The sequence below is a fragment of the Pteropus alecto genome, unplaced genomic scaffold, assembly GCF_000325575.1.
Source record: "Pteropus alecto unplaced genomic scaffold, ASM32557v1 scaffold13, whole genome shotgun sequence".
Classification (NCBI taxonomy): domain Eukaryota; kingdom Metazoa; phylum Chordata; class Mammalia; order Chiroptera; family Pteropodidae; genus Pteropus; species Pteropus alecto.
Genome location: NW_006434373.1, coordinates 3,049,672 through 3,075,853, shown reverse-complemented (window position 1 = coordinate 3,075,853; position 26,182 = coordinate 3,049,672).

Below are 26,182 nucleotides of genomic sequence, written 5' to 3'. Positions count from 1 at the left end.
AAAAATAAATCTCCTTCCAATTAAGATGACTGGGCTGCAGTAATAGAAAACCACACCTCAGTGAAGCAGATCCATAGTAGATGGATAACTGATAAACACCAGAGAGCTGGCTACAAGCAGGGCAAATATATTAATAAAAAAGGTTAGGGTCTTTAAGATTAGAATAAAGCAGTATACAAATATTTTACTATAGTTAGTAAGTTTGTTTTTTCACATAGGTGTGAAATAGAATTCTGAAATGTTTTTGTGTGTTCTAAGACTAAAAACTAAGTAAATATATTTAGGTAATGACAGCTAGGACTTTCATTGTCAGAGTATCAAGTTGCAAATGAAGAAAGGAAAAATGCTAAAATGAACCTCAGCATGTTGAATTGGAATGAAAGGCATAAACTGATAAATAATAGATAGATAGATAGATAGATAGATAGATAGATAGATAGATAGATAGATAGATAATAGATAGATAGAGATGATAGATAGATAGATAGATAGATAGATAGATAGATAGATAGATAGATAGATAGATAGATAGACAGATAGATATGATGACGGGCAGACAGATGGATGGATAGATAGATACTGAAATAGATATAACTATGTGTATGTGCATTTAAGTACATATAAATATTTCCTTGATCTGTCCATGAAGCAGGCTTAGAAACAATGAATGACACTAAAGTAGCGATGAGCATACACATATCTTAGTTCCTATAAATCATTTTCCAGTGATAACTAGAGCTCTTTAGAGAAATAACTATTCCAAGTTTGGGGCAAGAAAAGTATAAGATGACCCTGGAACATTTCATGGTTCCAGAAAGTAAGAAAATGCCCACGAAATGATGGAGATGTGTCGAACACAGTAACCAATTTATGAAGATTCCCAAATGTCAAATCTGGGACAATTTGAGCAATTAAATTGGAGACCTAGATCTAACCACTTCAATAATTACATTAAATATAAATGGCCTAAAATAGCACTAATTAAAAGAAATTAATGGGTTGAATTATTTTTTAAAAAACTAATTATTTTCATCTACAAGAAACCTATCTTAAAAAGTGAATAGATAAATTTAAGAATTCAATTAATCAAAAAGAAATAATAACCTTAAGTATGTATCAATCTAAAAACAAAGCTCCAAAAGATATAAAGCAAAAACTGAAAATTCTGAATAAATTTACAGTTGTACTTTGAGATGTCAACACTTCTTTTGCAGCAGTTTATCAAACATGTAGACAGAAAATTAGCAAGGAAATCAAAGACCTGCACAACACCAACAAATGACTACTTCGTTGACATTCAACAAGCAAAATGCATATTCTTTTCAAGTGCACATAAAACATTCATCAAAATAGAACATATTTGGGGCCATAAAACAAACTTAAACAAATTAAAAGAATTTAAATTATACAAAGTAATTTTTCTGGCCATACATATAAATCAATAACAGAAAGATACTTCGAAAATGTCCAAATATTAGTGAATTTGGCATCACATATTTAAACACTTGGTCATGGAGGAAATATGGGAGAAATTAGAAAATATTTTGAAATAAATTTAAATAAAAATGCTATAGATCAAATTTGTGGGATGCAGCTAAATTATAGCTTAGGAAGAAATATATAGAATGAATGTCCATATTAGAAAAGAAAAATGCCTAATCAATTACCTATTCTTCTGCCTTAAGAAATAAAAAAAGGAAACCAAGTTAAACCCAAAGTTAGTAGAAGAAAAAAATAATAATACTGTAAGACAAAGAGCAGAAATCATTGAACTAAAAAATATAAAAATAATTAAAGAAAACCACTGAATACAAAAGATGGTTCTTTTAAAAGGTCAGTTAAATTGATAAACCTCTAGACAGAGCAATCAAGGTAAAAGAGAGAAGATAAAAATTATCAATATCACAAAGGAAAGAGATTGGATTACTACAGACCTTACAGACATTAAATAGATAATAAGGGAATGCTACAAGCAATTCTATCCATAGATTCAACAAGCTCCATGAAATAGACCAACTCCTTTAAAGATTACAAAAGCTCATTCAAAAAAGAAATAAATAACTTCATTAGTCTTATACCTATTAAAGAAATTGGATGTATAGCTAAAACCTTTTAATAAAGAATATCCCAGGCCAAGATAGTTTCAATGGTGAATTCTACCAAATATTTAAGGATGAAGTAATGCCAATTTTATACAATCCCTTTGGAAGATATAAGAGAACATTCCTTAGCTCATTTCATGAGGCAAGCATTACTCTAATACCAAAAGGAATCAAGGACATTATAAGCAAAGAAAATCACAGACAAATATTTCTCATGAATGTAAGTGCAAAAATCTTTAGCAAAATATTTACAAATCAAATGCAGCAATATATAAAAGGGATGATGCAACTCTGTAAGTACACTAAAAAGCATTGAAATGCACACTTTAACAAAGTGAATTTTATGGGATATAAGGTATAGTTCGAAAGGCTGTTTTTAAAAAAAAGAACTTATGTTTACATAAAACCTAGTGCACAAACATTTATAGCAGCTTTATTTGTAATTGGCAATAATTGGAAACAACCCAGATATTCTTCAAACAGTAAGTGGCTAAACTGTGGTATATCCATACAGCAGAATGCTACTCGGCATAAAACAGAATAATCTCTCAATGCATATGATATGGATGAATCTTAAACTTATTTTGTTAAGTGAAAGAAGACAGATGCAAAAGCTAAATGCTGTAAGTTTTCATTTATAGAACTTTCTGGAAAAGGAAAACTATGGGAATGGAAAATAGGTCAGTTGTTGCCAGAGTCTGAGGATTGAGAAAGGACTTCAGTGAGTAGCACAAAGGAACTTTTAGTGATGGAATTCTTCAGTGTGGCACTGTAGTGGTGGATATGTGACTCCATGCACTTATCAGAACTCACAGAACTATACATAAAAACAAATTTTATTGTATGCAGGTAAGATATATCACAATTATGATGTATAGCCAAAGTAGGAAATACTAATAGTCTCAAAAATCATGTCAATAGAAATAAAACACTAAAATAAATGAATTAGGTATCCAAGTCAAGGAGTTAGCAAAGATTAAAATATATTGAAAGAACCCAGATAAAAGCATAACATAGAATAAGAATAGAACTAATGAGAAAAAATAAAAGAGTTCCCTGCAATTTCAGTAATACCGATGAACCTCTTTCTATCCCAATCAAGGGAAGAAAAAAAAGAAAAGGTGATGAAAGTATAAAAACAAAATTTTAAATGACTGAGAAGAAATAATCCTCAAGACAGGGGACATTTTTAAATCAAAAGAAACTATTTATTGCTTTGTGTAAACATATTTTAAAAGTTATAAAAGTTTGACAATTTACTGAGCAATTTCCACAGATGAAATAAAGATAAATTTCATTCTTAAAAAATTGGGCTTAGACGGTTACGCAGGGGAGGTCCACCTAAACTTTAAAAAGCAGTCTATACCAATAACACTTAAACTTTTCACCGAAGAAGCCTAAAAGCACTAGCTTCTACAATGAACACTCCAGAGTATAGATCATGGTTTCTAAGTCATATTCCCAAAAAACAGGGCCCAGGGCTCATGGAGACTGGCTGCTCCCAGGCCTGGAGCCAACAATCCAATCACCTCCCAACAACTTACACCAGAAAGCAAGAGAGTATTACAAGATTAATGGAGGGGTGCTGAGGATGCAGGAGCCAGACTGAAGGGAGGACCACAGACCACATGTGGAGCGGTTAGACCATCGGGAATCACACTGACTGAAACTGTTCGGAAAACCCTGATTTAATAAATATAAATGAAATCATTGTGGAGAAGGGGAGAGATTGAGAGAGAGAGAAAGAGAGAGAGAGAGAGATTTAGTTGTTGTATACAGACCACATGTCCCTATTTGCCTGGGCCTTCTTGGTTTATGTCTGCAATAATTAATAGTGCTTCCTTTCACTTTTATGTATATTTGAAAAAATATCATAAAAAGTTGGAAAAACAAAAGATTTAAGAGATGAAATAACCAGATATAAAGCAAATGTGCTGATGTGAACAGAAGAGCTGAAAAGCAAGTTTGGAGAAAGAATTTGGAAAATCTGCATCTGTGCTCAGTACTAAAAGATATTAAAAATTATTACTAATTTTTAAGTGTGATAATGTTATATTGGCTAAATGGGAAGATTTTCTAATTTTTAGGTGGATTTTAAAATATTTTATGGTATAATGTCATGATGTCTATAATTTACTTTAAAATGTTTCGGTATAAATGTGAAACAATAAAGGTGTGAAAAATATATATATTTGTATTTTCTTGATTTATATAAATAAATTTTTGAAAGCATATACAGAAATTAATAATGGTGACTACCTATAGTAGTTTATTTAATTTTATTTTTTGTGTGTGTGAGGGGACTAAGGGGGATGGAGAAAGAAAAGAAAGTTTCAAAGGTATGCCTGTACATACACTTTCTTAAGTGCACTTTTATTCAGTAAAATAAATAATGTTACTATCAGAAAACTTAAATCTTTAACAGATCAGAAATGAGAAAATAAAATAAACCTTTGGTGCCTGAATAATTTTATTAAAAAAGCAATTTAAATAATATATTTCTAATTTTGTTCTCTACAAAAAACATATTCATTTTAGTGGGTCAGCAGAATATTTTAAAAAATTGATTATGCATCAGACCACATATAAACCCCCTCTGAATTTCAAAAGGTAGAAATCGCGCAGGCCAAATACTCTGACCACAGTGAAACAAAATTAATGTGTGTTCAAAGACAGATTTATATCCACAAAAGCTTTTATTATTAAATAAGAAGAAATGAAAATAAATGAAAGCATTCAGTCCAGGAAGTTAATATAAAGAAAATAAAGCAGGAGGAAGAAAGTAATTTTTAAAAAAGAAAATCCATGGCAAAAATAGAATAAAACCAGATTTGATATACACATTTAATAGCTCATACTCTGAGAAAAAAAAAAAACTAATTAAAATGCCAAACATCTGGCGATGTCTTCAAGAAAAATGAGAAAATACACTTACGCAAAATAAGGAATAAGAAAATAGCTAGATAGAAGATTAAATTAATAATATGGTAAACCTCGTTATAATAAAGATGGTTAAGTCTATGATAACAATTTGAAAATCTTGCAGAAATGGATGATTTTCTTTTTAGGGAATGGTAATTTTCCAAAGCCTACTGAAGACTAAGTATACTATCTAAATGTGTAATGATTATGGAAAAAAAAATTGAAGGATTATCAAAGCATTACTCCTGAAAAAGGTGCCAAGCTCAGACATTTTGAGCTAAGTTCTTTCCAACTTTCAAGGAACAGATAATTACCATGCTGTGTAAACTGCTCTGGAGCAGAGGAAATTACAGGAAGCTTCCCAGTTCGTTTTACAAAGCCAGCACAATTCTGATCCCAAAACCTGACAAAAGTGGCACCAAAAAAAAAAAAAAATACAGGCTATGAATAGGCTTATTAGAATTCTAAATAAAATACTAGCAATCTCAGACCAAGTCTATATTAAAATGACAATAATTCATGATCAAGTAAAATTATTCAAGGAGCACAAGAATATTTTAATATATCACATTAATAGATTTTTAAAAACTATGTCATCATCTAAAAAGGCTTCTGAAAAAAAATACAATATTCATTCTTGAGTTAAAGAAAAAGAGAATAAAAAAGAAAAAAGAGAAATTAGGAAAACGGAATCAGAAGGTTACTTCTCTAACAGTGTGCGACCACTCAGACCTCCAATTTTAGCCAGCAAATTACTTACATTAGGATTGCCTGGGTGCCTGTTTAAAATCTTGACCCAACCAGTCATCTATTGCCATGATAATGCTGTGTTACAAATCTCCCCAAAATTCAATGGCTTAAACCGTAAGTTTTTACTTAGCCTGTGATCCTTGCATGGGATGTTGAAGGGCGATGTTTCCTCTGATGGTGGCTAGGCTCTCTGGGACTGGGGCTCGGTGTCCACAGTGGTGCAGTCACCAGGGTCCTGGAACTCTGCTCCACAGCCCTCCTCCTGCTCCTGGGACCTGCAGCCAGCTTCACATGATGATGGCAGAGAAGCAAGTGACCAAACACCAACATAAAGTCTCCTTTCAGGCCCCTGCCAACATTATACCTTTGAACATCTCGTTGGCCACAGCAAGTCATTTGCTTAAATTCAATGTTGAGGGGGGAGCAAAGCATCCCCCAGTAGAAGTGCACTTCAAATTCCTACAGCAAAGGGTATTTTGGAAAAAGGGGTGAAGAATCAGGCCATATGTGTATTTTTCAAATTTCCTACAATTATCATGTTGCTTTGGAAATCTTTTGTTATTAAAATAAAAAAGATGAATTTGAGAAATCTTGAGTAGTATTTGCCTCTGCAGGAGAGACTCCAGTACAGACCTGATCTTGGGCAGCGTCATCTAATGCTAGGTGGGAGGTAGGGAATTTGAGAGTGAATGTGGGTTTTTTTGTTTATCAAAAGGGACAAAAAAGAAGAAAGATGTGCTCAGATCAAAGATGTGGGACAGCTTGCAGAGCTGCTTGGGGTAAACAGTTAATTGGAGCAAGATTTCTCAAACTGCAGTTTGTAATTCATTATTGGATTAAGATAACAGTTTAGTGGCCCATAATAACTTTTTTTTAACTGAAGTTGAATAGGCTAGAAAATATCAGAGTTGATCACAGAATGTGTGGAAGTATGTACCATGGCATATGTACCACGTTGCAATGTAAAATGTCTACTTTCTTCCCTGGAAGACTTTCTGTAGAGTAGACTTCAAAACAAGCTCTGGGAAAGGGGATTAAAAGGGCACACTTAAGCTGTGTCAGGAAAGATGTGGATAGCATGATTATGTGTCCTAAATTAAGCCTTGTAGAATTATAAAAAAATATCCTTCTAATTTTCAAAAGGGTTTCAGTTTGGTCAATAATTATATGGTCACCCTAGAAATAAATAGCTGAATCCAGGCAACATAAGTAGGGCCTAAGTACCCAGAGACAAGGGGTAGACTCCTCAAAGCTTTTCCCAGACAGGAGTTTCCAGAGCACCAGCCATGTTGGGATCCTTAATGTATGTTGTGATAATCAGTCTGATGCGTCACCTTGGCCAAACTCTGGTCCCCAGTGTGACTGGAGAGGTACTTTGTAGATGTGCTTCACATCTACAATCAACTGACTTTAAGTAAAGTGGATAGTGTCGGTGGGCCTCATCTAATCAGCTGAAGGCCTTTAAGAGTAAACTCTGAGGTTTCCCCAAGAAGACGGAATTCTTCCTCAAAACTATAGCATCAAACTCGCCTAAGTTTTCAGCTTGCTGTTTGCCCTGGGGATTTCAAATTTGTCAGTCCCCACAATCAAGTTAACCAATTCCTTAAAATAAGTGTATATTCATATCTACCTATCCATCTATAACTATCTATATATCTATATCTCTACATATCTATCTGCATATCTATAGATATTTATATAAATATCTATATCTACAGATCTACAAGTCTACATGTATCTATCTACTTACCTATCTACATCTATCTGTCTGTATATCTACATCTATATTTACATATATCTCCTATGGATTCTGTTCCTCTGGAGAATCTGACTGATACAATGGCTGAGAATGAAGGCATCAACTAGAAGAATGTCCAAACATGTAAGGATCCAAGTGGAGAGACTCAGCTCAGGTCAGGCTGTGAAGGGGTGAATTAATTAGGCTAGATGATGGTCATAGGGCATAGAGCTAAGGACAAGTCCTTGGATGAGAGGGACACACCAGTGGCCACACCTAGAGCTACTATTTAACTCTCACAGAATTAATGGGACTAACAAGACACAGTATTATGTCAGGAAACACACAATTTACTTCATGGTTTATACTGAAGTAAATTCATGGTTTATATGGTTTATACTCTATTTTCTCATATTATAGTCACAATGTTGAAAAGCCTGTGAGAAACAAGGGGTGATGAATGTCGGTATTAGGCTTTTTAACATTGTATTAGGATCTCCAGAAAAACAGAGCCAATAGGAGATAGATGGGTAGATAAGGTAGATAGATGATGATGATAGATAGATAGATAGATAGATAGATAGATAGATAGATAGATAGATAGATAGACAGACAGACCGACCGATAGATAGACAGACCAATATTAGGAGATATATCATCTATCTATTTATCTATCTTTCTATTTATCTATCTATCTGTCTGTCTCTCTATCTTAGAGAAAGAGAGAGAGATGGCAGAATTCCTTCTTCTTTGAGAAACCCGTGTTTGCTCTTGATGCCTTCAGTTGATTGCATGAGGCCTACCCACATCACTGAGGGTATTCTGCTTTATATAAAGTCAACATTTGGCAAGTGTTAATCATATCTACGAAATATCCTTACAGAAACATCTAAACTGGCATTTGACCAAACAACTGGGTACCATAGCCTAGCCAAATTGACACATACAATTAACCATCTCAAAGTCGTGTAGCTGTAGATCCAGGTGGACCTGAAGTGTATGCATCCTAGCTATGTAATCTGGGCAAGGGCCACGTCTATAAGCCTCAATTATCTTATCTTAAAAATAAGAATAATAAAAATCACTTAGAACAATTATTGATAGAATGAAGTACATGCTCCATAAGTGGCAGATTTTATTGCCCCATTGACTCCACTGGGGGATGGCAAAATGCTGGTAGAAGAAATGAAAATATGGACACGCCGTGAGCCTAGTGTGCCAGCTCTGGAGGAAACCATTTTCTCTCATAACTCAAGGTGGCGGCGGCACAGACTTCCGGTTTAGAAGTTTGGGCTCCCATTGAGATATGCCTCTGGGACCTGTCCCACTTTGTCACAATTCCACAAGCTACTAAACAAGTGCCCGATTATGATCTGAGAGTGTCAGCCTCTGCAAAAGAAGGGTGGCTGTCAAAGGAGTCAGTTAAGGCCGCAGGCTTCTCTCCCTGTTTGTACCCCTCTCCCAGAGCTCTCACACACAGCCTTGTTGTTATTACCTCATACGCTTGGCAGGAAAGAGTCCTGTTTAAACCCTAATTCCTTTCTAGGAACAACCAGTTGACTGAAACGCAGTGTTTTCCTAGGAAAGTAGGTCTACCAAGCAGATCCTATTACAGTACATCCAGGTCGATGTGAATAAAAACCAACAGAATTCATAAAGCAAATAAAAACTAAAATTCAGCTGCTTTAACCCCCTTGACTAGGTACTGATGAATTCCTTGGGTGACGCACAGACTATATGCCTAGAGTGTTATGATGTGTTACTTAAGTCACAGCTGACAGTGTGCCAGGGCTGCATTCGTTAGAGCAAACAGATCAGCATCAAATTTCTTTGCTGTTATGTAACTGCTTTTACTTAAAGGATTACTTGTACTCATACAAGAATGAGCCATCTACCTCCTTAAAGTACTGAGGCTGTTTCATGAACTACAGACATACATATATAGATTTCATATGTACACATTCGCTACTTTAATTGATGACAGAAATGGGAAACTGACCTCCCTTTGTGACCACATTCAAAGGCTTCCTTTTGCTTTTAGCTTTCTGGATATTTTATTTGATTATGGAGTAATTCTGAGCCCCTAATAATATCATCAATCAGCAAGATGAAAGGCATAACTATGAAATTCTGTGGGGCACCCATTTTAGTGCCCTGACACGGATCTTTCCTCTTCTAGTGAGTTGAAAACAATTCTTGAAAAAACATTTCACAAAGAAACTTTTTTCCCCCAGAGATTTCAAACAGGATGTTATTACTGCTGGTTCTATTACATTAGAAAACCTTTATTAAAACCACCTTTCTCTGGCCTTTTAAATAGAGAGGCATGTAGTAAATTTGGCAAACGCAAAAATACCTCTATAATGCCAAACAGAAATACATGTGCATTTGTAACATAAAGCATGCTGTTGTGTTTTTAGAATTCTATCCTCTTTCTATACCTCATTCTCTTGGCTTCATGGAAAAAATAAGCTTTTAATCAAATTGAGATTTATCATCAAACTTTGGAATTCATGTAACAAAAGGGAGATTGACTCACCATCAACCAAATAACTTCCACCTCACATTCTGGGTGTTTCAGTATTCAAATTTGCTTTATTAAATCCTACATTTGCTAGTTTGGTGGTCAACAGGGCTAACTTAATTAACTGATTTATAAATCAGGATTTCAGACTGTGTAACATGGTTCTGATTAGGCTAAATGGCGCTTTAGTGAAAGCTGGGTATGTCCCCTGTACTCTGAGTTGTTGCCATAACTTATTTATTTTTCAACATTTATCACTTGTGTCATGCACATAGCTCTGCCCTTAATGAGTTTCTAGTGTACTGAGAGAGTTAACCTAGTTATCGATCAGTTTTGAGTAACAAAAACTTACTAAAATATAAAAATAAATATTTATTTAGCTCACAATTCCATAGGGTTCAGCTTGGGGGTTTGTCAGGGCTGATCTGTGCTGGGCACTTGCTTGTGTCTGATGGGTGGTCAGTCTAGAGGATTCTGCTGACTTTGGCCGTACTTACCGCATGTCTAGGGGTCAACTGTGTGTTGGCTGACCTAGGATGGCCTCAACTATGATGATGATGATAACACATCTCTTCCCCATATGTCCTGACTCCTCTGAAAGGCCAGCTCAGACATGTGTTCATGGCCATAGCACAGAAGTCAGAGCAAGAGCAGCCCTAGCTGCTCTAATTTTGGGCCTCAGCCTACATTATGTCCTTGGTCTGCCAGATGAATTGGCAAGTCTTGGATATAAGGAATGGAGAATTGGGGCTATTTCTATAATCTACCACACTTGGTGCATGAAGATGTGCTGAAGCAAAGAACAAAGTGGTGTGCAGGCTCAGATGAATGAGAGATAGAGAGCTCCCTGACTGAGTATCAAAGAAGACTTCCTGGTGGAGATCACAGAGTCAGACACCCATGGCACATCACAATGCCATCGTGGGCACTCTGAAATAGTAAACTGCAGGACGCCCCAAATCACGTCTTACTCACAGCGCGCATGTCCTCGACTTCACGGGCCTCCCCGCCACACCACTCAGCTTTCTTCTTGTCTCTCGGCAACCTCTGCACCCTCAGCTCCCTCTCTTCTTGTCCCTCTGCAGCAGGTAACCAGCAAAATTCCAGCTCAGGATGGATATGACAACCTGCCTCCTGGAGAAAAGAAAGCCCAGAAAATGGGCAGATTGGAGCCATTAATTATTGTTGGTCTCCAATTCAGCTTGACGCTTAGCCATATTTAATAATCCCTTTACTCATGGTTGGTCCATTTCGTGCCTGCCTCAAGTGATTGCTGAAAACTTTCACTCAACATGGCACGCACCCTATGGTCCTCTAATCACCCCTTCATTCATCTTCTAGGCCGGTGATAAAAAAAAAGTAGGGCAATCTGTCAGCTGCTATAAATTCCTACACACTGCTTACAAAATTTGGTAGCATTTCCTCCTCCCTCTTTCCCATCCTTCTTACCCCATTTCTTTCTGTTCTATCCCTTCTCCTCACCCTACTCTTCCCCTGACTCCTCTTCACCCTCAGCTCAGAACTTTTTCATATTCAAGGACAACTCTTTCAGTCTCCTGTGTCCTCAGAGAAGTTGGTTCATCAGTTATCCCATCTTTCTCCTCTATCATCAATTTCTTTTTTTCTCTCTTTTTTCCCCCAAACTATGAACTGCCACTCATTCTAAAAAACAAATAGAATAAAGCAAACAATTAAAAGCCCCATGGACTCAGTGTCTGCTTTCTAAGTTATTGTTGTCTCTTTCTTTCTTCTATCAGCCAAGTGCATTAAAAACTAGTCTACATTTTCTTTCCACTTGCTCACTTCCCGTTCAATCTTTAAGCCCTGTATTCTGGTGCAAATCATTGAAACTTCTGTTGCAAAGGTCGCCAATGACCTCATTATTCCCAAATCCAAGGGATGGTTTTCCACTCTTATCTGTCTGGTCACATCTAACACTTTTAATTCTGGGTACTTGGAATTTCCCTTCTGCTTAAAAACCCAATCTCCTCCCAATTCACTTTTCTTCTCATTCCTTCCCTGATTGTTCTTTTCCTGGCTCTTTTCGGATCCTCTTCTGCTGATCCATCCACGTCTGCAGTTCCCCAGAGCATTCCTTCCACAGTCAACTGTTTTCACATTGTTTATGCCTTTCATGGTCAATTGCATATACTTGCAGGAGTTTTACTGTCGTTATGTATGGATGACATTCACATTGCTATTTCTAGTTCTAAATTCTTCCGAGAGTCACAACTGTTGGCTTCTTATGTAGACGCTGATGGCTCTAGGTGTGTCACGTACCATGTGTCCACAGCTCAACTCTTATCCTTAATTTGCTACTTCTCCTCTTCCTCTTCCTACTTATCTTCCTTCTCTTGCTGCCCTCGGGCCTCCTTCTTTCCTTTTCTGCAGACATATTTAAAATGCAAATCCCATTTTCCTCTTTCAGCTATATAATTTCATTCCAAAATGGCATATTTTTTGAATGGCAAAGAAGAAATTTCAATGATTATGAAAGTTAGTCCTCCAGCATAGAAATCTGCTGTACATCTCTCTAAAGAAATGAATTCCTCATCACTGCTATCGTGATTAACTGTCCACGTGTCCCATGTCATGAGTGGTATGAGAACCAGTTAAACCTATTTTCTATTCACCATAAACTTACAATGAAATTGAGACAAACGCAATACACCTATATGTAAAATTTAAGTGGCTATGACATCAACATTAATGAAATTAAAAGACTTTTGTTACGTAATCATTTTTGTGTTATTAGTTCCTGTATGAGCAAAAATATAGATGAACTTTATGATTAAAATGTGTAGCTTCACCATAGGAAGAAAAAACATTGTTTTTCTTTCATGTGATTTTAATGATATCGAGATGTGGTGGACAGACCCCGAGGTGATACCCAATGACCCTACCTTCTGGTTCACACTCATATAATCCCCTCCCCAAGAGTGTGGGCAATACCCGTGATGTTATTCTAATGGAGTGTGACAAAGTTATGGGATGTCACACCTGTGATCGTGCTACGTTTCTTAGGTTCTGTCCCACAGCACACTGAGACCAGGGGTCTCCTTCCTGGCTGCTGAAGTAGGTGGTCATGTCGTGAAGGGCCTGCATGACAGGAATTGTGAGTGATTTCTCAGTCCTGTAGCTAAAAGGAACTAAATTCTGCTAACAACCAGTGAACTTAAAAGAGACCCCCAAACCTCACACGAGATTTCAGCCCTGACCAACATTTTGATTTTAGCCTTGTGAGTTGCGAGACTGAGCAGAGACCCAGTTAGGCCATGCCCAGATAGATGCAACTATACATCTCCATAATCTGTATGGAAGGTTGGCAGACTAAAAACTCAGGCAAGATTTTTATGCTGCTGTCTTGAGGCAAAATTCCATCTTCTCTGGGAAACCTCAGTTTTTACTCTTAATGCCTTCAACTGATTAGATGAGGCCCACCCAAATGATGGAGGATAATCTCTTTTATTTCAAGTTAACTGATGTTAAATGTTAACCACATCTACCTTCACAGAAACACCTAAGTTAGTATTTGATTGAAGAATTGGTACTATAGCTTATCCAAGTTAACACATAAAATTAACCATCACAACTATAAAAAATATATAAATTCCAAATTGATGAAAGATTTAAAAACAAAATACCAATCAAAATAATTAGAATAAAACAAGTTGAAGACTTTTTCTGTAACTTTTTAGTGAGAAATTCTCTCTAACTGTGACTCAAACATCAAGAAAACAATTAATTGAACTAATTACAATTTTTAAAAGTTTGTATGGAAAAAACATACATACTTCACAAAACTGCATATGCAATTTAAAGACGAATAACACTTTTGACATAAGTATTTGAGATTTGTATCAGAAAAGGCAAATTTTATAAATATATAAAAATTTCCCACAAATCAATGAGAAGAAAGATCAAGAGCACAATAGAGAAATAGAAAAAAAGAAATAAACAGAGTTTACAGAAAAAAAACAGATGGTTCTCTAATGATCAAAATATACACAATTCCATGCATGAAACAAAAATGTAAATTAAATTCACATTGAGAAACCTTATTTTTTTAAACTATAAGATTACCACATATTTAAAATTTTGATGACACAGTGTGCTGAGAGAATCAGCTACTCTCATACACTGCAGGTGGCAATGTGAATAACGACAATCCTAAACTGACATGCCAATATCTATCAAAATGATAAAAGCAAATGCCCTCTGAAACTTTCAGGAATTTTTCCTATGAATACATTCACACAATGTGATGCCTTTCCCCAGTCAACTTCTGAGGGAGGAATGGGAAGGGAGGGAGGGAGGAATGGGAAGGGAGGGAGGGATTCTATTTCATACTTCCAGACCTCCTGGCACCAAGAAGAACATCAATCCTCATTTCCTTTTGGAGAATGAACAATAATGTCACTGAGAGAACCACAAAATGTGTCACATTTTCTCACCTCCATTGCATTTCCCAAATGGGCTTCCATGGACCCAAATGCCACCAGCCATTTCTGATCTGTTTCACAGCATGGTTCACGTTGATTCTTAATTCTCACTGTCAGCTTCTTCTTTGTCCCTCCCTGAGCCCAGATTTTCTAAGTATGTTCTTCAAATGACCTAAGCGAAATGGTGATAGTGTCTCAGTAATTACATTAGCCTCTCTTTACGCAAAGACACTTGTGGGTTGAATTCTGTCCCCTCAAAATGTTCATTGAAGTCCTAGCCACTGGTACCTGAGAATGTGACCTATTTCGAAATAGAGTCCTTGCAGATATAATTAGTTAAGATGAAATCACACTAGAGTAGGGTTACCTTAATCTAATATGACTGACGTCCCTATAAGAAGAATACAGATATAGACAGAGAGAAGAAGAAGGGCTTGTGATGACAGAGGCAGAAGTTGGAGTGATACATCAATAAGTCTAAGAACACCAAGGATTGCTGGAAACACCCACCAGAAGCTGGAAAAAGGCAAGAAAGGGTTCTATCCAGAATCTGGAGAGAGCAGTGCTCTACCGACACCTTGATTTTGGACTTCCGGCCTCCAGAACTGTGAGAGAATACGTTTCTTTTGTTCTAAGCCTCCAAGTTTGTGGTATTATGTTACAGCAGCTCCAGGAAACTAATTCTATACTCAAAGGTGAGAACTAAACTGTTGTGATGAATAAATGAATGCCTTTTGTGTCAGAGAAGAGTCTTCTGAGAGGCCCAATCATGACCCAGAGCTGATCTCATCCCTCCCGCAGACTTTACACTCAACTCCAACAACACATACAGACTTCAGGGTTGGGGAGGGAAAGAACAACTGTGTGAGGAGGAATAATCACCTTCCAAATGTTGCTTCTGCTCTTTCCATATCCAGACTCTGCACCTACCCATTCGGCCTCTACACAAATCATTATCATTCTTTACAACCGTCCACTTCTCCACTTTCAAGTAATTAAAAAGGTTGTCACCATATTTAACAATAATAAAGGAAATGTGGTAGCTCTATTTTCTGCTTAATATGATGGGACTCAGGAAAAGACATACTTTTTTTCTTTTTTCAGTGTCACCATTTCTTGTATCCATGCACAAGTGATAAAGTTGTTGTTGTTTGTTTTTTTTTTTAATTTCTGAGATAGTTACTAAACCTTGATTGATGCAGAGAAGGATCATATATCAATACAAGGTGCTCAGTCTCTTTTATCATCTGCTCTGAATACTTAAACACTAGTGCCTCCAACAATGCAAAAAATTTACTCTTGTCCCCACTTCCTGAAAGAGAATAGTCTGTAACATTAACTTTAATTCCACATACAATATCCTACTGATGTTTCCAGAATGTAATTTCTATATGAAACCTTATTCACAGTCAGCTATCATGCCTTAAAAATGAAGAATGTCTTTGCACATACATTCAGTAACCAGGAAGTTAAGTAATACTGTAAGAAATCCGGTACCTAAAAAAGTATTAAATACTTTCAAAAGTGACAAACAGCCTTGGATAACATTACCATAATAGATGTAGTCTTTACATCAGCCTACTTCTCAAAGGAGCAGTCATAAATTAGGGAATATTTTCCCACCTTCTGCCACTTTCCTATGCTCTCCACACTGGCTCTAAAACAATTGAGTGTTTCAAATCCTTCACATTCACGATTCACACCTGATGGTTCAAAAGCATGCAGAAAATATCTATGAAGGGGAAAACAGAGTGCTTCTCTCCACCCCTCAATGCTCTAGAGAAGCTTGTGTGTCTGGGATCTGAGAATGCCACAAACAAGAAGATCTCACCAACCTCACTGGGTAACACTCATTCTAGGACTAAAGATGAGGAAAGAGAATTTCAGAGACAAGACCTTAAATATTGACAGGAAGGAAGTCGCCTTTATCCTCTTGCCTTTAAAGAAACCTAAGTTTTTGAGGGAACTATCCTGAATGCCACCTTTACTTTAAGGTCTTTGAAAATGTAGTTTCTTTCAAGTCATCAATGTTCTATGTCAAATATTAAAAAGCCAGGTACCCATGTCCAAGAAAGCAGAGAGCTGAGATCTTTATCTGGATAATTCAGAAGAGAAAATAAAAACCTCCCTTACTTCACATTGCCCAAATCATTTAGAAGCAAGAGAAAGGTGTTGTCTGACATAGCCAGGAAATTGACACATATTTCCTTCTCCCATTTGCCAGTAAAAGATCTGGCGAGACTGGGCCCCCACAGTCAGTTTTTCATCCTGGATTAAAATAGAACAAATTGACACTAATAGAGGACTGTCTGGGAATGAAGGAAAACATTGTCTTCTTTAAAGCTGATGGGAAGCAGAGTTCAATAATTGCAGGAGCAGAGCTTTGACTCTACCATCTCTGCTGTTTTGTCAATAAGCAGAGGGACGCACGTGTGTACTTAGCATTTTTTAAAGCATTATTTCGAAGTGCACCATAATCCTTTCATATCAATGTGTAGATTTCTGTTACTGCCTTTTCCGGTATGGTCCCTCCAACAGATTACACGTGTGGGGTAATAGTAAACGTTGCTCCATGATCAGGTTTTGCTTCCTTCACATAAGACAGCCAAGAACTCTACCCAAAAGTATTTTTTTGTTTGTTTTGATTTTCTCATTTCAGTTGTTTTTCCTTAAAACCAAACAACTCTTGCTATAAATAATACCTTCCATAAAAGGATATTGAAAATGGTATCACTGACTGCAGCTTAAAATACTAAGAACAGAGACACACCATATGGATTTAGACAAAAATATGAAGAGGTGTCTGCCTGTAAATCGATTTTATAATGTGGCTCTCGGGCCTCTTCAATCAGAAAGAAGCTGAAGTACCAGGTTATCACATACAACAGGTTTGTCACATGGATTCACTTAGTCTGATGTGTTCTTTGTCTGCACGGAGTGATAAGTGGGCAACAAAGCTATTCTTGAGGCATGTGATGAAGTTTGGGAGCCATCACATTGACAAGCCGGGCAGAAAGGGACAGAGATTTCTGCCATGTGCAGAAGTAGCTCTCACTTCTTTTGATATCCAAAAGTCAATCAGGGCTAACCCCAGGAGAGGAAAGGTACACATAAGAAGTGAGCGGTGGGGAGGGGCGGGATGGGGGCCCCCGAGAACAGACTCCAGGAAAAACAATGGCTCTCCCCGCCACCCCACCGCCCTGAGGGAGCTCACTACAATTCTCCTTTACAAAGAGATGAGGTGAGATAAAGGAAATGACCAGAAGCCGAGTGTGAACTACTAAGTGTTTTGTATGGCTTTAAAATAAGAGAGACAAACCTACTGTTTTGAGGATGCTTTGCTAAAATTACTAATTAATTATTCTGAAAACGCTAACGAAATGTTAGAGTTGTCCATATTAAACACTTAAGCACAAAACAGGTCACACTGGTAAACAAAGAAATCCACCGAACTTTTGATTTTGCTTCATTTCCAATTGTATTTGGATCCAGTTCCCAGCACTAAGGAAGTAGCTGGAAGAGCTGGTCAGCAGCAGAGTGCATACCCAACTGGGATTTGGGGGACCTTTATATCACTCCAGAAAAAAAAATTCAGACATGAGAGTGGATTTACAAATTCACTTAAGTTTGTTTTCTAGATATTCTCTCACGGCAAGAGTGAAAACGGCGCCCAGCAAGGCGTTTATGCAGCTTTCTCACCAAGGAACGAAGGCCTGTGCTGCAAGTTATTTCATCCAGCTTACCGGATATTTGAGGAACCATCAAAACATAACTCCAAGGGCTTTACGCTGGCCCTGCCGACACGTCTGACATTTCAAATCACAGAACTATCAAAAGTCTAAAAGTCATTCTGCGAAGGTGTCAACCAGCTGCGGAAATGTGTGTCCCCCCAGTCATGTCATTCTTTATTTGAACAGAGATGAAAGCAGCCAGTTTTGAAATGAAAGTGCATTAAAACATATGATTCCTAGGACATATTAAAGACTGCAGAGTCTAGCAGACATCAAGGGAAAAGGCATAACCAGTCAAGAGGGGAAAATACTTGGTTTAAGAGCAAAATTCGAGAATAAAGTAAGTCTGGTGTTGCCTATACAAATCCGCTGTGCCATTTCCAGAGTGGCGAAATACTATATAACCCCAAGATTGCGGTGATGAAAAGAACTTGGAAATCATTTGGGTCAAGCCCTTTATTTACACATTGGGAATACGGCATCCAAAATCGAGGGACGCAAGCATGTAGATTAAAAAAAATACAGGCATGGGGGAAAAAATTAGAAAATGATAGTTTCTACTTGACTTGTTCTGAAATACACTTACCTTATTATTTTTTTAATGTGTGAGACCTCTTTTTAAAAATGCTTCGATTTGTAATCATTTTAGATACTCAGATTAATTGCCAATATCTGAAATAACTGTGAACTTACCACCACACCATAAATCTACACAGTATTCCAGGCTTAAAGTTCCTATTTGTGTTTCTCAGAAAAATAATGAAAAGGAATGGCTTTCCCTGGTACATGATTTTAAAGTCAATATGTTTTAAAACTCCCAAATAAGTAGTTTGAAAGCTTGGATCTGCTGTGTGACTTAGATACTTAACATGAAATCTTTTTTTTTTTTTTTTCACATTATAAAATGATAAAATTCCAAGATAATCCATTTCTGCTTTTAATCATGTCAAGTGGGAAAGAACGAAAAGGAAAGGCCCCTTGGACACCTAATGCCCTACAACAGGGTTTCTCTACCTGGAAACATCGACATATTGGGCCAAATAAGTCACTGTGATGGAGGTTGCCTCGTGCATTACAGGATATTTAGCTGCACCCCTGGATTCAGCCTGCTAGATGCTAGTGGCACACTGTCTCTCTAGGGTGACAACCAAAAATGTCTTCAGACATTGCCAAGTAAGTATTCTTTGGTAGCAAGGGGTAAAATTGCTGCTGGTTGAAGAATCACTGTCCTCCAGAAAGGGACATCTAGAAATCGGTGCATTTAAAGCAAAAATTGAAGTGGCGATTCTTAAGTAAACAGTTTCAGTCATAGGGATCTCATTTCAATAGAGGGCTGGGAGTGCAAAACTATAGACATGATCAGTCACTGAGAGAGCCGTGTTATGGTGATCCAGTCTTGGAGAGAATTTACACTGATGATAAAACACGGATAATAACTGAGCATCCAACCCTCCTTCTGAACAGTGTCATTTAATCCTATCAATGGCTCTTCAAGAGGGTAGCATATTTATCTCCTTTTTTTCAGATGAGGAACAGCAGTCTTCAAGAAGCCGCAAACAACTTTTCACACAGCTAGGAAATCCTCAGTTTTTTTGTCTTCTCCGTCAACTCATTATCACCTCTAGGCTCATTGGTGGCCAATCCAACTCATAGGAGATCATTTTTAAAAAATGTCTGACTTGACAGCTCTAAATTATATTGTCTTGTTGGTTTGTTGTTGCTATTATTTTGACCAGCAAATGACTAGTCTTTTTTGTTTTATTGCTGACTCTCTGACTCTAGGGAATTTGAATGTTTTAGCAGTTATGATATGGGTAAAAGCAGTGTGAAACAGTCTTCAGGCTGGCAAGTAGGGTGGCTCCATTTACAATAACATCTCTCCAGAGCTTTCTTAAACCATGCAGTCCAGCCACTTCAGCCATGGGAAACTGCTATTTGCAAAGGCATGTTAAAAATATTCTTTATTTTTCACTTTTATTCAAAATGAAAAAGAAATCTAATGCTGGTAAAGTTAGACTTAGATTTCTAAATTACCAAGACATCCACAGAACATACTCTTTAAATAAAATCTCGGCAAACAGGCAGTATCTAACCCCAGACAGCCTAATGGCTGTGAGGAAATCTGAGCATCTGGCAGCTCAGATCCATAACCAGCTTTCAATGGGGCTTCACAACTGATGAATAAACATTAACATTATAAATGAATATCAATAAATATTATGTGTGGGTGATTAATCATATGACAACAAAAATAATTGCAAGAGCACATGTCTGGATCAGACAAGTGTTTAGAGTTGAAAATAATGAAATATGCCTTGCTTGTTAGAAACTATAAGACCAACATTTATATAGAATCTTTCTCTTCTCTCTTTTTTCATTAATAGTCTAGAAATTATGAAGGGGGAGCAGAGAGATGGGAAAAAAAAGAAACTACAAAAATTTAACCCCATAATAGAAATTAATCAATGAATGTGACTAAAAAGTCACAGTGACTGAGTCCTAAACCTGTTCATTACTTTAAAAATATTTTTAGGTATATTTTCTGTTCCACACAGTACTTGACACTGAGATTATGAAAGTGAACAAGTCAAACATGGTCCTTGTCCTCACGAAACTTAAAATTTCGTGAGCGAGATAGTCAGTAAAGAGGTAAGTGAATGAATGAAAAATGAAAGTGTAGTAAGTGCTATGAAGGAAACAATGACTATGGTAAAGGCTAATCGGTGATGGTACTTTTCATGATACAGCCAGGAATGACCTTTCAAGAAGTGAGTTAAACTAAGAACTGAAGCAGTACTAAGATCCATCATGGAAAGAGGGAAGCAGAAAGCATTTAAGAGGATGAACAGCATGTAAACGACCCTGAGGCAGGAAAGAGTTTACAGGAGCTGGAAGAAGCCAAGGGTTGTGAGCGCACTGAGCGATGAGCTCAGCCCCGGAGGGAGGCAGAAAGGAGGCCAGATCACGTGGGGCCAGGTAGCGACAGAAGAGTTCTATGAAGGGGAGCGAGAGAACCTCATGAGCTTTGAGGATCTGACTAATGGCTGTGGGGCAGGAAGAAAAGAAGAGAAGACAGGTGAATTGTCGACAAGAGGACATTAGGAAGCTCTCGGCATAGATCAGACAAGAGTGTGGTTTAGGTGAGGAGTGAGAGAGAGAGAGAAGTGGTTTGAGATGACACATCACTTAGGGGGAAACTTAGAAGAGTTAGCTGATAAGATGGGCCACAGGGACCAGAAAAAGGAAGCAGAGAAAACAAAGAAGAAACATGGAATTCTATCCTGAACAGTCATGTGGATAGTGATGTCATTCATAGAAATAGGAAGGACTGAGAGAGAGAGCGAGAGTTAAAAGGTCTGTTTTGAATAAATATGAGATGTGCGTAAGATCTCAAATTAGAGAAGTTCACTAGGAATTTGGACATAGAGGTCTGGATCTCAGGAGGGAGAAAAGAACTGAAAATATAAATTGGAAGCGTAGGATTTGAAATCACTGGAATGTCCAAGTTCACCCGTGAGATGGTCCAGGGTAAAACCCAGAAGAGTGCTGACATTGAGAAATTGCAGAGGGGGAGAGGAATTTAATAAAGAAATGAAGACAGAGAGGGGCATGAATTAGGAGGGAAAACACAAGCCAAGCCACACAGAGAATACGTCCTGTTCATTCAACAAATATTTTTTGCACACCTACAAAGTCGGGCACTTTTAAAATTGTTGTGATAAATGGTCGGTAAGACTGTTTCCTACCTCTCAGAAGAGAGAATTTTTATTTCAAGAATGTGTGATTGGTTTGTGTTGAATGATACTGAGAGGTGAGGAAAGAGGACACTAAAGTACTGTTTGGAGTTGGCCTCCTGGAGGTCCCTGGTGATGCTTATGTGAGCATGTCCAAATTTGAGTATCTCTATCATTGTTGAGGTAATGCAGGCAGCATATGTGGATGGGTCTTTTGAGAAATTTGGCTATATAAGGGGTGTGCACAAGTGAGCAGGTCTAAAAAGGGGTAGAAGTGGGGCCATGTATGTATTTATTTAAAGACAGAAAACTCTAGAGCATATGGGAATGCTGATGGGAACAATTCCAAGAAAAAAAAGAAATTAATATGGGACAAAGAAGACCAAACCACAGCTGCATTTCTTAGAGAGGGTGTGAGAGTGTGGCATCTAGAGCATCCTTAAAGAGAAGGGCTTCTCATGGAGAGAGAAACAGGAAGAAAGAAGAAGAAAAAGGTTTGCTGTGGGTACTCTATTATGGAGCTGGGAGGATGGGTGTGTTCTCACCCATGGCTTCTGATGTCCTGGTGAAGTGTGAGATCAGATCGCAAGTCAGAGCAAGAGAACTTAATAACCTTAAAAAGAGAGTGTGAGAAGATCAACGTAGAGGAAACATCAAATAGGCATCAGGGAAAGTGAGAAAACTTTTTAAAGAAATAAAGCAGGCCACTGATGACTGCCCATTTGAAGGTTTGTCTTTGTGAATTCAGAGTAAGACCAGGTGCCTGGTTGTGTCATTTTCTCCAATCATGTTGATCACTCCAGTGGGAGTCACCCACAGTTGGAATGTGCTGAGTGAATGAGGCCGTGGAAGACAGGCAGGAAAGTCTCAGAAGTCAGTGGCATTTGTAAGGGATCAGTTATAAAAGTGGGCTATGGAAGGTAAAAGGACAAGAAAGGAATGTGAAGAAAAAACTGGGTGTTGGACAAGAAGCCAAGACTTTGTAGGGCCTCCATCAGCTCCTAAAGAAGGAACTCTGCCTGCCTCTGAAGGGTTTGACCAGAGTTTAGAAACATGACTCCTGCGATAATGTGCTATTCTGTGGCGCTAAGGGGATCCCCAAACAATGATGATCTCGGGTGTCTAGTTGACTTGTTTCTGCTTGATGTCCCACTCTCATTTTTTTGTTATCTTGGAATCATCCTGCCTTTAGCAGGTAGGCAGGGTTGATGTCTTCCCATTAAACACACCTGGAGGCACTGCCTACAAATAACCTCCAACAAGCGTGTTATCTAATTGACCTGTTACATACCGTCTTAAAAAATGAATAATTTAGCTGCAATAAGACATCTGTTCCCTTGAAGAAAATATACATTAAGATGAAGAGAATACGATAGGTGACTGAGAAAAAGGAGAGTACTAGAGTTGAGAGGAACAGACTTAGTTCAATTTGTTTGGGGAGACGAGGCCAGGAGAGTATGTTTCCAGAAAGCCGGGTGGAACAGCACTGTAAATAATGCCAGTAGCAAGAGGGCATGAAAGGATGGATTCGACCACCTTTCATCTTACTGCTTTGATTAGCTCTATTCCCAAATAAAACGGCTATTTTTCCAAAGCTGCTCTAAAAATGCAACCCAAATGGAAATACTGTGTTTCTATATGGCAAGAACTAAGGTCTGACTGACATAATGTTTGTGGAAAGTCAGCATTGCTTTCCTAAATGATATCTTTTATCCTCCTATATGTTCACTTGCAAGTAATTAATTGCATGCATGCACATGATAGCAACTCAATAGTAATGTCATTGGCAATGAAAATAATTAACAGGAGGAAATTTAAAAAAACCAGTAAGGTCCTGGAAAAATATATAACAGATTTAATCAGGAGAAATAGAATATTCTCCAGGCTCTTTTAAAAACCTCTAGTGCAAATAAAAAAATTTTAAAAATTTTAAAAAGGCAGAAATGGGACAATTAAAACGGATGTGGGAAGGAGGTGGCAGATAACACATGATAAAGCAGGGATACATCTGTGCAGAACAAGTAGCCCTAGAAGAATTCAAATGAAAGATTCAAATCTAAAACAAGACATATACCAGATGCAAAGAGGAGCAGCAAAAGATAGAGTGATTGAAACTGTCCACTACTGTACCACCAGGAAACCTACAAATCTCCAGGCAGATTCTGAGACATCCAGGACATTCAGGCCTCTTATTTTAGTTAATCGCGTGCTCTTCTCTTCTGCCATTGTACGTATCTGATACAGAATCAGGATTCTGTATTTTAGTTAATCGCGTGCTCTTCTCTTCTGCCACTGTACAGAATCAGGATTCCGAAGATGTGACAAGCCATTGGTGAAAATTATTTACTTTGTAGACATGCATATCCATCTCACCCTACTGAGCAGACAGAACTGATCATTCGCAAAATGCAGAAAAGGATTAGACAATTTACTTCCCTATTAGAATACTTATCATACTCAGTGACAGGTAAGTTCTTGACAAATCGATCATGGCAGCAAGCATTTAGCAATATTATGAATGTCTGTGTTTAGTGAGTAACCTTGTCTTTGAGATATTTATTAGAGCATGTTATAGACAGCTTCATAATCAATCACCTAATTTACATTGGGAAAAAGGAATGCTGGGGTCTCCTTTCTCTTTCAAATACACCCACCAAATGGCAGCAATGTTAATGGAGGACCTGCCAGGTCAATTCTTTACATACATTCTTTCATTCATTCAGAAACAAATGTCATACAGTGTCTACTCTACGCTGAGAACTAACGGGAACCAGGAACAAGATAGGCAAGATTCCTGTCCTCAGTGAGCTTAACATCTAATCTGCTAGGCAGACTGATGACAAAGTCTTGCTCTTTTAACTATGCATCACCACCTCTTACGTTCGTGTAAGGCAGCATTGTCCAATACGGCCGTCTGTTGGGGTGGAAATGTTCTATAATTTTGCACTGTCCAACACGGTAGTCACTGGCTATTGAGCACTTAAAAGGTGGCTAGCACAGCTGAGAAATTGAATTTTTCATTTTATTTCATTTTAAATCTAATTTAAATAGCCACATGTGGTTACTTGCTACTCTATTGCACAGTGCAGAGGGAGACTATTGACCCAAGATATTCTACTCACAAGTATTAATTTTAAAGGCAGGGAAAGTCAGATGAGGAGCTGTGGCAACAGCTGTAGGGCGCCAGCATTAGGAGTGGCCTGGCCGGCATGCTTAACTTCATAGCACAGTTGCTGCTACTCCTTCCACTTCTTTGCCCTGCAATCAGGTTATCGCTCGACTTTTTAAAATGTCTCAGGTCTTTGAATCCCCAAGCACCATCTTTATTTTATTTTTAAAATATATATTCACTTTTTCATAAGTGCTCCTTGTTCGTTATTTTTTTTAAATTAGAATATATGTAAAAGGTAGAAACAAAGCACCCATAATCCCATTATCTTGTCTAGACCTCTGTCAACATATTGAAGATACCTTCTGGCCACCTTCCTACAGCACACGTGCCTGCTTACACACTCATGCTACCATCTCCTTTTTTTCCTTAACTTTCTAAAAATTAAATTACTCTCAACGAACTCTTCCAGGTCCTGCTTTTCTTACATATCAACTTGTCATGAATACCTTTAGAAGCATGCAATTATTTTAAATAGTTTTCCACTTTTCAAAATATATTTCAGAACATACACTAATTTTAAATTCTTGCATAACGTTCTCTTTTCTTGGTGTGCCATAATTTATTTACTGAATTCCCTATTTGAGGAATATTGGGTTACTATGATATTTTGCTATCACAAATAAGGATGCAATAACTTCTATATCCATTAGCATTTGACTATTTTCTTTTGGAAAAGGTCTCCAAATAAAATTACTGGGTGAATAAAAGGCATATATATTTTTAAGACTTTTGATTCCTATCACTAGGTTGTCTCTTTAAAAAAAGGTATCAATTTACACTCAACTGCAGACAGCTAATCTGAAGGTGTTCCTTGCATTGTGCCTACATGTCTTTCTGTAATTTCTCCCAGTGTTCCTGCTCTAACACTCGCAGTCGACTGGAACAAATCTCATAGCTTGTCAATTTGACAGGCTGCAACTATTTGAAGACAGCTAACACATCTCCCCAAAGTTTTATCTTTTCAGTCTAAATATTTCACATCCTCTAAACACTCCTCATCTGGAATGGTTCCTAACCCAGTTTGTTGATGCCCCCCATTAAAGGAACACCCAGATTCAAATAACAAA